Source organism: Magnolia sinica, chromosome 10 (assembly GCF_029962835.1).
Source record: "Magnolia sinica isolate HGM2019 chromosome 10, MsV1, whole genome shotgun sequence".
NCBI lineage: Eukaryota > Viridiplantae > Streptophyta > Magnoliopsida > Magnoliales > Magnoliaceae > Magnolia > Magnolia sinica.
In genome coordinates, this window is record NC_080582.1 from 23,268,633 (window position 1) to 23,284,272 (window position 15,640).

At 43.9% G+C, this 15,640-nt stretch overlaps 1 pseudogene; it reads left to right on the forward strand.

The window, feature by feature from the left end:
- The first annotated feature begins 1,519 nt into the window (after positions 1 to 1,519).
- On the forward strand, positions 1,520 to 14,840 carry LOC131217438 (UDP-glycosyltransferase 73C3-like; annotated as a pseudogene).
- The last annotated feature ends 800 nt before the right edge of the window (positions 14,841 to 15,640 follow it).

A 15,640-nucleotide genomic window follows, 5' to 3' on the forward strand; every position in this document is an offset into this window, starting at 1 on the left:
AAAATGCATTCAGTCCCTAACATAGACCTCATGTTTGCCCCGCTAAATTTTTAGTTTGCCTCGCTCAATTTCATATTTGCCCCGCTCAATTTCTAGTTTGTCCCACTCAATTTCATGTTTGTCCCGCTGAAATTCATGTTTGCCCCGCTGAAATTTATGTTTGCCTCGCTCAATTTCATGTTTGCCTTGCTCAATTTCATGTTTACCCTGCTGACATTCATATTTGCCCCACTTAATTTCTAGTTTGCCCTGCTTAATTTCATATTTGCCCCGCTCAATTTCTAGTTTGCCCTACTCAATTTCATGTTTGCCTCGCTCAATTTCTAGTTTACCGCACTGAATTTCATGTTTGCCCCGTTCAATTTCTAGTTTGCCCCGCTCAATTTCTTGTTTGCCTCACTCAATTTCCAATTTGACCGTGAAGTGATTGAAATTGTCCACAAAGTGAATGAAATAAATTTTCGACCATCAACCCAATGGAATCTTGGAAAATAACTAGGTTGGTTAGCTAAATTAGCTTCTCCTACCCTAAAATCATGTGGTACGTTAAGTAAATCATTCTAGTTTAGGAGATATGCTTGTTGAATAAATAGACAAAGAAATGAATTAAAAGATAGAAAAATATTTTTATATACTTATATATACATATTTACATAATTATATATTAGAGAAAATTGTAAGGGAGAAAAAGTTTTCCATATATATATATATATACATAATCTGCCAGGCTGCCGCGGCACTGCCGCTGCAGTCTGTGTTGGTTTTTTTTTTTTTTTACTTTGTTTATGTTGTGGGTCCCATCATGAGATCTGTGTTATATCCAAACCGTCCATCTATTTGGCGAGCTCATATTAAGGCTTGAGACGAAAAATAAGATAGTTGTAACTATCAAGTGGACCACACTGTAAAAGGCAGTGGGGAATTGAACGTCTACCATTGAAACCCTTTTAGGGGTTACAGAAGTTTTGGATCATTATGAAATTTGTTTTTCCTCTTCATCCAGGCCTTTGTGACCTTATGAATAGATTGGATGAAAAAAAAATGTTATGGTGGGCCCTAAAAAAATTTTTAACGATGAAAATCAATTTTCCCGCTACTCTTTGTGGTGTGGTCCAGTTGATCTTTGGATATGATTTTTTTAATTTTTTTTTTTTTTGATAATGCTCCAAATGATCTCGAAATATGGATGAACGTTGTGGATATAATAAATACATAACTATGGGGCCACGTAACTCTGATCTCTTTTGAGCCATTCGTACAACTCTCGGTTGGAGGAGGGTCAGCGCTCGTCTTCAAAAGGAAAGGAAGGGTATTTTCGTCCTCAAATTCGCTGTCCGTGCGAGCAGGTCCAACTTTCAAAACTAAGTTTGTATTGTTTCGTAAAAATAGCTGGATAAAAAGGTGGGGACCTCAGTCCTAAATTTCTCTTAAAAAATTTTCAGAAGACGTAAGTGCCTAATGTACCAATAATAACGCATGGTACTGGATGCGTCGTATATATGCACCACACCAGACACTCCACCTTCAAATCAAAATTCGGCCATCTTACTTTTGTATCCTTCTTCTCAAAACTCACCATGGCTTCACAAGATTCCCACCAGCTTCACTTCATCTTCATTCCTTTCCCCGCCCAAGGCCACATGATTCCCATGTTCGACATTGCCCACTTGTTCGCATGGCGTGGCGTGCTAGTTACCATCATGACCACAACCCTCAATGCTGCTAGATTCAAGAACAGAATCGACCGTGCCATTGAATCCGGTCTCCGAATCCAGCTTATCGAATTCCGCTTCCCGTGTCAGGAAGCTGGTTTGCCAGATGGAAGCGAGAACATGGACGTCACCGCTCCCGAATTGCTCACGAATTTCATCAACGCAGTCAATTTGCTGCAGCAGCCAATAGAGCAGTATCTTCAAGAACAGCAACCGTGCCCAAGCTGCATTATTTCGGACTCTAACGTCATACGGACGTCCGAAACCGATAACAAGTTGGAGATACCGAGGATCTTTTCCATGGTATGTGCTGCTTCTCTCTCTTGTGCTTGCACAACACATCCCATTACAAGTCTCACGAAAACGTTCCCTCTGAGTCAGAACCAGTCGCTGTGCCAGGCTTGCCTCACCGAATTGAGATACTGAAATCCCAGCTGCCACATTTGAACCTAAACAACCTGGATTTTCAAAAGTTATACAAGAGATCCATAGATGCCGATGCAAAATCTTGCGGCGTGGTGGTGATTAGTTTTTTTTAATTGGAGAATGAATACCTTGAGTACTACCAAAAGGCTATGGGAAAGAAGGTATGGACCATCGGGCCTGTATCTCTCTGCAACAAGGAGATGTCGGATAAGGCCGCGAGAGGGAATAAAGCCTCTATCAATGAGCATGAATGCTTGAGTTGGCTAAATTCAAGAAAGCCCAAGTCCGTTGTTTATATTTGTTTTGGAAGCCAATGCCGCCATTCTCCTTCGCAGTTGATACAGATTGGTTTGGGCTTGGAAGCTTCAAATCAACCATTTGTTTGGGTGATTAGTGACGTTGTGGAACAGGCTAAGGTAGAGGAATGGCTTTCTAAGGGATTTGAGGAGAGGATAAAGGAAAGGGGTCTTATAATCAGAGGATGGGCCCCACATATACTGATATTATCACACCCGGCAATTGGAGGGTTCTTGACGCACTGCGGTTGGAATTCAACATTGGAGAGCATCTGTACGGGTGTTCCCGTCTTGGCATGGCCTCTGTTTGGAGAGCAGTTCCTCAATGAGAAGCTTCTTGTGCAAGTTCTGAGAATTGGAGTCGATCTCGGCATCTTCTTGGGTGCCAATAGATGGGAATGAGACGATAATGTGGATGTGTTGGTGAAGATGGAAACCGTTAAGAATGGTGTAGATGTTGGGGATTTGTGCTGCGGAATCACACAGATCTAGATCTAGGATAGCAATTCAATAGTAACAAGCAATCACAGAAAAACACAAAGATTTAACGTGGAAAACCTTTGCGGGAAAAAACCACGGCACAAAGCGACAGAAATCCACTATGAAAAGGAATTACAAGAGAGTGGACTTACCTGATTCGAACAACTTCGAATCTCACCCTTGCTACGCCCTTTGATAACCCTAGAACCCCTTTAGAAAGCTTTAGAATTATTTCTTATACTCTAGAAAAGCCCTAGGGACACCTATTTATAGTTTAAGTAACTTCCCTTTCGCACCCCTGCGAAAACCAACTCAAATTTCCGCAGTCCGCTTCACATCCGGAAACGAAACTACGTAACCTCGACTGATCGAGGGACCCCTACGACTGGTCGAGCTATCCCCACGACCGGTCGATTGGCTCGGACACTAAAAGGTGAGCTCGCTAGACTTTGAGTCGAGAAGCTCCCTCGACCGGTCGAGGCTGACCCACGACCGGTCGAGCAACCCAAAAAAATGATTTAAGACTTTTGACAACAATCTCCACCAAGTCTTCAATCTTCAACCGTGTAGCTCCTTGACCTCTTCTCTTATCTCTTCATTGCATCATAGCTTCAATTAACGCTTCTCGTGCACACTCCATCCTACTTTTACGCCATCGTCAAGCCCAGAGAAGTTGCACAGAACTTGAACTTCTCTGTAAGAATGATCATGGTGAGCATGTCTGCTGGATTCATGCTGGTATGAATCTTTTCCAGTGTGACGCCTCCTTCCTCAAGCACATGTTGGATAAAGTGGTGATGAACATTAATGTGTTTAGTACGTGAGTGATAAACAGAATTTTTAGTCAAATTGATAGCACTCTCACTATCACAGTTAACCGGCACAGCCTCCTGCTAAAGTCCCAACTGATTTATCATGCCTCTGAGCCAAACACCTTCTTTAAACGCTTCCATTACTGTCATATATTCTACTTCGGTCGTGGAAAGAGCCACCACGGACTGAAGCTTCGACATCCAACTGATTGTTTCACCCGCTTGCACAAATGAGTATCCTGAAGTAGATTTCCTGTAATCTATACTGCCTGCATAGTCGAAATCCACATACCCAACCAACTTTGTCCCTGTTTTCTCAAAAGTTAAGACATGGTCTTTCGTACTTCAAATGTATCGAAGTTGTCATTTCACTGCTTCCCAATGTTGCTTACCGGGGTTTGAGATGTATCTGCTTACAACACCAACTGCCTGTAAAATATCTGGTCTTGTACAGACCATGGCATACATTAAACTGCCAACCGCATTTGAATAGGGCACATGAGACATAACTTGCTTTTTCTCATTGGATTTAGGACATTATTCTGAGGAAAGCTTGAAGTAAGCCACGTGAGGAACGTTTACCGGCTTTGCCTGATCTATCCTATACTTGATCAATACCTTTTTAAGGTATTCTGCCTGTGATAACCAAAGCCTACTCATCTTCCTATCTCTATGAATATCTATGCCGAGAACCCTCTTTGTAGCCCCCAGATCTTTCATCTCGAATGTCCTTGATAATTGAATCTTTAGTACATTGATTTCAGACATATCATGACTGGTGATCAACATATCATCAACATACAGTACTAGAATAATGAATTTTTCATTACTCAATGTCTTGTAATAGACACAGTGATCGTATTCAACATGAAAGAATTAAATTTTTTATCTCACTGCCTAAGCGACTGTTTCAGGCCGTATAACAAACTCATAACCTACAAAACTTTTTCTCTACCTCTTTAACTTCGTAGCCCTCTGGTTACTTCATGTAAATCTGCTCTTCCAATTTCCCGTGTAGGAATGCAATCTTCACATCCATCTGTTTCAGCTCGAGATCGTATTAGACAACCAACGCCAACACGAATCTGATAAATACTTGCTTTACCACTGGCGCGAATATCTCTGTGAAGTCGATTTCTTCTCTATGAGTATAACGCTGCGCTACCAACCCTGCTTTGTATATATTCTATTTTCTTTTGAATAACCACATGCATCTGATCGTTTTACGACCCACAAGAAGCTCCACTAGCTCCCATATGTGATTTTTGTGCAACGAGTCCATCCATCATTCATAGCCACCTTCCACTTTTCTACATCAGGCACATCAAAAGCCTCCTGGATAGTAGGCAGGTCCCCCTCATCTGTAATGAGGGCATATGCAATATTAGAGTCGTCCCTATATCTTGCCGGTAATCTGCGATCACGCGGTGGGTTCCTTCTCACAGGTGGCTGCTCCACTTGATCTTGTACCTCTGTCTTCGTATCTGTCTCTGCCTGAATATCATCTGTGTTAATCTAGATGTCTATGATCACCCTTTCTGGTTCCTCTTGCTCCTTTTGATCATTATTGTGATATAGGGAGCTTTCATTGAATATGATGTCACGGCTAGTGATGACGTTGCGTGTGACCTTGTTGAATAACCTGTAACCTTTTACACCAATGCCATAGTCAACAAAGACATACTTTTTGGCTCTATGGTCTAACTTATCTATCTCAACTGATGGTACATGAGAGTAAGCCTCACAACCAAATATGTGTAGATCTAAGTAGTCAATTTTCTGACCACTCCATACTTCCTCTGGTCTTTTACATTCAATTGTCATTGAAGGAGACCGGTTCACCAAATAACAAGCCGTGTTAATGGCCTCAGTCCATAGGTCCTTGCCCAACGTAACATTACTTAACATGCATCTGGCCCTCTCTAGGAGAGTCTGATTCATTCGCTCAGCCACAGTATTTTGCTTGGGCGTATGGCACACTGTGTTGTGCTTGATAATCCCTTCATCCTTACAATAATCATTAAATTCAGTGGAAGTAAATTCTCCACTATTGTCAGTCCTTAAAACCTTTATTTCCCGCCCTGACTATTTTTTCACCATTGTCTTCCATTGCTTGAATATGGTGAAAACTTCGGATTTACGTTTGATGAAGTAAACCCAAAATTTCTCAGAGTAGTCGTCAATGAATGAAACAAACCATGATGACCCCTTAATGGAAACTTCTGGCGATAGCCCCCATACGTCAGAGTGCATATAATCAAGCACTCCCTTACAAACATGTTTTCTAGATTTAAAAGACAGTCTAGATTGTTTACCATATATACAATGCTCGCACCAGGCATATATCTAATTTTATTTTATTATTTTTTATGCACTCACCCACCCACCCACACCACATGGGCCGGACTCCATTACCTCGACTAGAATAATGCAGAAAACCCATACTTCTTTAAAGAGAAGTGGAAGATAGCAAGCCCACATCCTCTCCAGCAAAGCTAGACTAAAGTACTTTCCAAGAGCTTCTCTACTCGCGTATGGAGAGAAGGAATGGGGGTTTCCTTATCTTCGTAGGCAACATCACCTACGATACCTTTGACGAAGACCTCCGCCGGATTTTCAGTAGATACAGTAGGATATTAGATGCATACACGCCGTGGAACGAGAAACTGCATCATCATCAAGGGTTCAGATTCATCAAATTCCTTTACTCAGTAGATGCATATGCGACGATTAGAGTTCTCAATGGAAGGCGGATGGATGGGTGAATCCTTATAGTGGATATTGCTAAACCCAGAAACCTTAACTTAAACCCTCCCCCTTTCAATCAGCCTGCTAAAATCCCACAAATCCACCTCCCAAACCATCCTATTTCATTCAATCGAACAGCTCCAGTTCGCCCAAACCCTACCCCTCTCATTCGGCCATCCCACACCATAACAAATCACAACAAACCGACCCACATCCCTATCATTAGAGCAAACCTCAGCCTCCCAAATCCCACACCCTTAACCATTTCGAGAGGAGAAACCCCTCTTTCTCCTAGAGACTCCTTGTTGATGGTTATTGCTAACCAAACCGAGATCCACTAGAAGATGAAGATGCTGGAGCTGGCCCTTGTGGGACATGTGAAGGACCAAAGGGTTCCCATCATCCGCCTCATCCAGGCTTTGTGGAAATCGAAACATGATGCATCTCGGATCGACATCTCCAGAGTCTCAACGGATAGTTTCCTCTTCATTTTCAAGACCACATTGAATCTAAATGTTTTCCGCTCTGATAGATCGTTATAAGCTGCTATGGGCATATGTGTCGTGGAACCTTGGTGTCCAACATTTCCAGATAGCAATGGTGTCTGGATCTCTTTGTTCAGGATCCCCACACATGCTTGGCTAGAGTCTGTCTTCATCAGGCTGGGGAATACTTTCGGTAGAGTAGTGGAAGTTGTTGACTACTCCCTCAGGGCATCGTCCAGATGGTAGCAAGGGTTAAAGTCATTCTCCAACCAGGGAGGAACATTTATAGTACCAGGACATTGCTGGTTAACGGAGCTGAATTCCAGATCTAGGCGAAACCGGAGGGCCATTTCGAAGTCCCGAATGATCCAACCCAAGATAGAGTCCCTGCCATATCTACAAGGGAATGGGTGGAAAGGACATTCCATCAGCCTATTCGACCACTAGACCCTCCAAACACAGCCCCACAGGTCCATCTCCCTGACTCAGGTACAACTATCCCATCACATGTTTGTGTTTGTAATAATGCTGTTGAGAAGGAATCCAAGTCTCCTCACATTAGTGATGCATCTGCACCCCCAGCTCATTCCACCATTGTACGCCCCTCCCCTGTTTATGATAAATCCTCGACCCCTTCGGACCCTGCATCCAACCCCACCACTGTCCCAAGTCCAGACCTCGGTCAGTTTTTTTCTCCACACAGAAGTGGAGATCAGGCCTTAGACGCACCTTTATACACCATTATACACCCCCCACCTGCATCCAACCTCCCCACAGGCCCAATTCCTAATCAGAGCCAACTCCTTTCTTCACAAAGAGGTGGAAACCAGGCCACAGATGCACATCCCAATCAGGCTTTCCCTGTTCATGAGCCCCCTAACCCATCTCAGATCCTTCATTGTACCCCTTCTCACATCAAGGGAGCTACCACTCTCACCACGAACAGACGGGCCTTATCTGAAGGTCATAGTCCCCTACGAGCCAATAATGCATTTGAGGAATCCTCAGCTGATGAGGCCATGCAAGCCTGGAATTCCATCCCTCTCAGAAATCTTCATAGAGATATGGAAGAAGAGGATATCCATCTAGCTATAGATCTATCTCCTTTTTTCGATAAAACCCCTACCTCAAATCAGCATCCACCCTACTGTGGATCAAATCAGCGACCCTCTCCCCCTGTCTCCCTGACGTTTCAGGATAGCAGCCCTCTTGTTGATGCTCAGTCCTCCTTGCCTCAGATCCTTCAGTTGGCATTGATGAAGGGAGACCTGGCTACCTCAAGCACTGCCCCTGAATCAACCAAGTCCCCACTGATCAGCACACAGAAGCCCTCAGGCACAGGGTGGAAATCCACAGATAAATAGAAGATTGTTTCCATTAAACAATATGGCAGAAGACCTCGAAAACACATCCCTCGAATATTAGGTCTAGATGGTGGATGGAAAGGTAGACTCAAGCAGCTCAAGCATCGAGAATTTGGGCCAGGAAAGTCTCTCCATGGATAGTTGGCTTATTTGGAATGCTCGTGGGGTCGGCAACAGTGCCACCATTTCCTCGCTTAAGCGGCTCATCCACCAGTCCAAGCCATCGCTTGTTGCAATCCTCGAACCTATGCTCGGGGATGCGAAATGGGTTAACACAGGGCTGAAACTTATGTTTCATTTGTCCCTTTCTAATGCCAATGAAGGGGCAAAATCTAGATCTTCCACTGTTCCTCAGTTTCTATTGATCAGGTCTCTGCATCCAACCAACTTCTGTCGGTCCTTATAAAGATCCAGGGTCACCTAGAGACGCTTCTTGCATCCTTTGTTTATGCAAAATGTTCCAAAATCTTCCGTAAACAGCTATGGGATCAATTACTAGTCCTGGGAAATGGCTTCTCCATACCATTGTTAGTGGCAGGGGACTTCAATGCAGTCCTCTATTCTTTAGAAAGAAGAGGGCCAGGGTCTTTTGACACACAAAGTGCAGCTGAATTTAGTGAGGGGCTAAACAGAGTAGGCCTCATGGACGCAAGCTTTGCAGGCAATAGCTACACCTAGTGCAACAATCAGTGGGGACTATCTAGAGCATGGGCCAGACTCGACAGGGCCTACGGAAATGACGCATGGATGCTCTCCTTCCCCTCCTTCCAAGTTTTGCACCTTCCTAGAATTCACTCTGATCATGTCCCCCTTTTAATATCTTTCCCCCAACAACAATTCGGATTTCAGTGTATGTCGTGCTTACATGACTCCTTCCTGGAGGTGGTGAAACAAGCCTGGAAATTAGACATGATAGGGGACCCGTTGCTAGTTCTGGGCAGCAAACTAAAAAATTTGAAATCAGCACTTAAGAGCTGGAATAGAAACACGTTTGGGGACGTGTTCCAAAACCTGAAATAGGAAGAAATCAACCTGTCAACTGCTGAAATTACTGTGCAAGATAACAATGGTGATGCTTCCATCCAGGCTCTTCAACAGGCCTAAGACAGACTAGCACACCTAGAGTTATGTGAGGAAATATTCTGTGAGCAAAAATCAAGAAACCATTGTCTCAAAGAGGGAGATCGGAATTCCAAATTCATCCATTCCTTTGTCTCGGACCGCGCTAGAAGATCCTAAATTTTGAAAATCCATCTTGAGGATAGCACAATCCTATCGGATAATAGCTCCATCAAGAATGCAGCAGTTACCTTCTTTACGGCCCTCATGGAGGCATCACTGTCCACTCCAGCTACTAATATCCTTCACGCCATCCCCACAACAATTTCATCCGAGGATAACAGATGTCTCAATCTTGATCTTTCCATGGAAGAGGTCCATGTGGCTGTCATGGCCATCCCAGCAGATAGCGCCCCTGGCCTAAACGGTTTCTCGGGAGCCTTCTTTCATCATTGCTGGGACATTGTGGGCCACGACATCCTGACAGTAGTTTGCTCGTTCTTTCATGGGAGCCCTCTGCCGAGAGCCTTCTCGGCGACCCTCTTATGCCTAATCCCCAAATCCACTGCTCCTGAGAAATTCTCTGACTTTCGTCCCATAAGCCTTTGTAATTGTATTTATAAAATTTTCTCTAAAGTCCTTACTAACAGATTAGGAACTATTCTCCCTCATATCATTTCTGCTGAACAGGGAGCTTTTGTCAAAGGCTGATCCATAGTGGAGGGCTGTGCTTTGGCGTAGGGGATTTTTAGAGATATTGACAGAAAGGTTAGAGGCGAAAACATATTAATCAAGCTTAACATAGAGAAAGCTTATGACAAGCTCGATTGAGAATTTCTGAAAGCGGTCCTTCGTAGATTTAGCTTCTGCGGTGCTTGGATCCAGCTACTTGAGAAATGTTGGAATAATTCTTGGTTCTCAATCCTCATCAATGGAGAGCCCACCGGCTTCTTTAAGTCCGCTTAGGGCCTCCACCAAGGCGATCCCCTATCTCCAGGCCTGTTTATCATAGATACTGAAGTGTTGGGAAGGGGTTTCAGACGGTTAATGGATTCGGGTAGCTACCGCCCTTTTCAAACATGCAGAGACTGCCCATTATCTCACATTTGCTATAGCAGACGATATGGTTCTCCTTGCTAATAGCTCCTCCAGTTGTCTTAGGAAAATCATTGAATTCCAAGCCCTCTACTAGTCCAGCTCAGGCCAAAAGATCAATGCATATAAGAGCATGTTCATCATGTCTTTAGGTCAATTGGCAACCAGAATACGGATTGCCCAATGCATTCTTGGCTTCAATATGGGATCCAACCCCTTTACCTACTTAGGCATCTCGATCTTCAAAGGGAGAACAAGAAAAGCATACTTTCAATTGATCATTGAAAGATTTTCTAAGAGAATTGCTGTTTGGAAAAGTCAGATCTTGTCCCAAGTGGGGCGCCTCACTTTGATCAATCATGTCCTTTTCAGTATCCCAGTCCACTCCATTGCAGCAGCAAATATCCCTGTGGGTTTTTTTGGTGAGCTTGACAAGGCCATGGCTGATTTCTTCTGGAGCTGGGAAGGTAGCCGAAAGCACTGCCATTAGGTTAGTTGGAAAACTATATCATGCTGGAAGAATGAAGGAGGGCTGGGAGTTGAAAACTTCAGAATATAGTGAAAGCATTCAGGTCCAAGATGGTTTAGAGAGTGTTGTGCAGAAGATCTACCAGCTGCTGGGCTGATTTCATGGAAAGAAAATACAGGACTGATGTGGCACAGCTGGGGCATTCTAGCACATCCCCTGTGGCATCCCCTCTATGGAAAAAAATCTGCAGCCTATTCCCTTTTATTGCTGCCCACTCTCGTTAGATCATTGGTAAAGGCGAATGTAAATTCTGGACTGATGACTGGTCAGGCCTTGGCCCCTTGCAGGAGTGGTTGACTTCAGCCCATGGCCATTTACAGACACAGGTGCGTGATTGGCTGGGCCCAAGCGGTTGGGTGGACCACTCGCTGGCCCTCCAGTATCTTCCACAGGTGGTTATCAACCACATTGACAGTGACCACATCTGCACATCACCCTTCGAGGATAGACAGATCTGGCTAGGAACAAGTAATGGAGAATTTAGCATTGCTTCAGCATGGCACTACTCTTAGCTGGCTGGTACGCCCATGCAATGGGATAAATAGATCTGGCACAAAATTCTTCCTCCTAAACTCTCCCTGCTCTCCTGGAAAGTTATCAACAAAGCCCCCATTGACACTAGAACACAGGCTAAACGTATCTCCCTAGCATTTACATGCTCTTGCTGCGCAATCCCTCTGATTCTACATATTGAAACCTTGGACCACGTCTTCTTGTCAGGGCCACTGGCTGCTAAGGTTTGGGCGCACTTCAATGGTCTTTTTGGCATTCCCATTACACATCCTACCTCAGCTATTACCAGGGCCTCTTCTTGGTGGGTTATAGTAGCCACAAGAGATCATTTTCTCACTCTCACAAGCATCACTCCGTCGATTATTTTTTGGGAGATATGGCTGGCTAGAAATGCAGCCCGCATGGATGGGGTGGCAGTCTCAGCTTTGAAGGTGATCTCCAAAGTGACCCATTGGATCCACATGCTCGGTCCGTTTCTCCCCCTCCAACCCTCAGTCAAAAGATCATCTGCCAAGGCCCTGGACAGCCTCGGCCTCCCCGGGAATGCGGTAATCCCAAAATAAGCTAGAATGGTGAGATGGACGCGGCTCGCCATGGGCTGGATCAAAGTGAATGTCGGTGGGTCAGCCTTAGGCAACCCAGGGAGCTTGGGAGGCGGCGGTATTGGTAGGAACAACGATGGTAAGTTTCTATTTGCTTTTTCCTTAGGCTATGGTTTCGAATCAAATGGTAGGGCGGAAGCAAAAGTTATATGGGAAGGGCTGTCACTTTGCAGAGATCTTGGATTCCTCAAAGTGGACCTTGTAAGCGACTCCAAGGTGGTCGTTGACTCTTTTAACAAGCAAGAGGACATTTCTTGGACTCTATGGTATTGATGGACAAGAATCAAATCCCTCATGAATGGCGTGGAAGTTTCAATCTCATATTATCCCAGAGAAGCTAACATAGTGGCCGATGGATTGGCCCATAGAGGTAGCAGCCACCAGTCCCACCGTCTCTTTTAGTCTCTATCTGAGCTTCTAGACCTCATCAAAGGCCTCGTCTTCAGGTTACTTGCGTGAGTTGTAATAGGCAGTATGGCCTTGGGTTGATTTGTGGGCTTACCTCTATTTTTTGTGCTGGCAGGCCCTCCATACTCTGTACAGCTCCTTTATTTTGAAATATATATGAATATAATCTTTTAAAAAAAAAAATCAAAATTTTTAAAAGCTGGAATCAAACATCGATCAGAAAGTACCTTCATACCTCGCTCGCCCATGTGGCTCATACGAGCATGCCACATACGTAGAGACGTGGAGTCTGCAATATCTGCTGCCGCTCCACCTGCCGAAGTGCTCCTAATCAACCTGTAAAAGTTTCTTTGCCTCTACACTCTCATAACTACGAGTGCCCCTTTTGAAACTTTAAGGACGCCATCAATACCGGTGAACTTGCACCCTATATCTCGAGTGCACTAAGAGAAATCAGACTTTTCTTCATATCAGGAACGTACTTAACGTTAGTCAAGGTACGCTCCATCCCATCAAACATCTTGATGCTAACCGTACCAATAGCCACAACATTACATGCATTGTCATTACCCATAAAAACTTATCCACCATCTCATTCCTTATAACTGGCGAACCAACTCCAATGAGGAGTCATGTGATATGACGCTCCTGTGTCTAGGATCCACTCATCTGCATGATTGTCGTGAACATGTCCGATTATGGACAAAGACAGAACTTCACCACCACTTGATTTTTCATCAGATGTGACCACTTTGGCCTCTTTGGAAGAAGTCGTTGAATTTTTTTCTTGGTTTTAGGATTTCTACTATCCTTCTTCATGTGTACAGACAACCCACAATTCCAACACTTTAATTTTCCTTTCCCCTTACCCTTGGATTTAGATCTAGGTCTTGAGAATCCTATACCTCGCTCAGAATCTTTGCCCCTCGTAATCAATGCATCGAAAGATACCCTCATGTCATCGCTTAACTTTCTCATAGCCTTCCCTTGAAGGGCTGAGATAACGATGTCAACATTTAGGGTTTTATTTGCGGTACACATCATATCCCTAAAAGAGTCATATGATGCAGGAAGAGAATTCAACAATATACATGCCTGTTCCTCATCTTTAACCACTTCCTCCATATCCAGCAATTTGCACATCAATTTATTAAAGTTACTGATATGAGCTTCTAGATCTCTTCCCTCTGCCATCTTGAAGGTATAACATTGTAGCTTCAAGTGTAGGCGATTTTCAGAGGACTTCTTTGCATGGATGCTTTCTAACTTCACCCACAAACTGGCTGCAGTTTTCTCCCTCAAAACATTATAGAGAACCTCATCGGTGAGACATAAATAATTAAAGGCTAAAGCATTACTATCAAGGTTTTCCCATTCATCATCTTTCATAGTAGATTTTCGCTCCTCAAGAGCCTTAATCTTGCCTTGCTTGGTTAACTGGCTAATCATCTTAACCTTCCATAACTCAAAATTATTTTTGCCTGAGTACTTCTCAATATCAAACTTGTCATTCCCATTATTACTAATCCTGTAGATTCAAATTTGTGCCCTAACGATCATTCTGATACCACTTGTTAGGGATTTGTGTTGCGGAATCACACAGATCTAGATCTAGGATAACAATTCAATAGTTACAAGCAATCATAGAAGAACACAAAGATTTAACGTGGAAAACCCTTGCGGAAAAAAACCACGGCACAAAGCGATAGAAATCTACTATGAAATGAAATTACAAGAGAGAGGACTTACTCGATTCGAATAACCTCAAATCTCACCCTTACTACACCCTTTGATAATCCTAAAACCCCTTTAGAAAGCTTTAGAATTATTTTTCATACTCTAAAAAATCCCTAGGGACACCTACTTATAGTTTAGGCAACTTCCCTTTCACACCCTTGCGAAAACCGACTCAAATTTTCGCAGTCCGCATCACATCCGGAAACGAAACTGCATAACCTCGACTGGTCGAGTAGACTGCTCGCTCGGTCCTACGACTGCTCGAGCTATCCCCACGACCTATCGAATGGCCCGGACATCAAAAGTTGAGCTCGCTGGACTTTGAGTCGAGTAGCTCCCTCGACCGATCGAGGCTGACCCACGACCAGTCGAGCAACCCAAAAAAAAAAATTATTTAAGACTTCTGACAATAGTAGAGAGGTTGATGGATGAGGGAGATGAAGGAGAAGAGAGGAGAAAGAGAGCAAGAGAGTTTGGGGAGAAGGCAAGTAGGGCTATGGAAGAGGGCGAATCTTCCTACATCAACATGACACTTCTAATTGAAGATATCATGGACCAGGCTATTACGAAGTAGCTCACTAAAGATTCCTACTTGGAGATAAATGGCCTTTAGATCATCTGGACCATACCACACATAACAATGGTGATAATGATTTCCATTATTAAAATTAAGGGGGGCCCACCATAGCGTTTATTTTCCATCCAGTCTATTCATACGGCCACAAAGACCTAAACCAAGAGGAAAACAAATATCATATTGATCCAGAGCTTCCGTGATCCCCAAGGATTTCAATGGTAGACATTCAATTCCCCACTGTTTTACGCGGTGTGGTCCACCTGATAGATCTGCCCCATTTTTAGTCCTAGGATGATCTCATCAAAATGGATGGACAGTGTGAATTTAACGCATGCATCAAAGATGGGGGTCTACGTACGTGCTCATCAAATGAATGGACGGTGTGAATACTAAATATATAGTAAGGTGGGTCCCATTCATCCCAAACGGACGGACGGCTAGAAAACCAAATCATATATCAAGGTGGGTGCCATCCCACATGTACAGCACGTGTGGGGTGGGCAACACACGATCTGGGATGGGATTGGATGGTGAGATACAAAACATACATCTGGGTGGTGCACACGTGACGTGGAATGCACACATCAAGATGGACCCCACCCTCCACACGTCCGGGGTGGTTCCACATGAGATTTAGACCTAACACATTTGCCAAAAAAAAAAAATCCTGAACAATGGCTGGACGGCATGGATTATACTCTAAGTATGGGTCCCATAGGACCGTCCAGGCATGGATGACCTGAATATAAAACACATTTATCACGGTGGTCCCCACCGTCCAAACCACTGGACGGTGT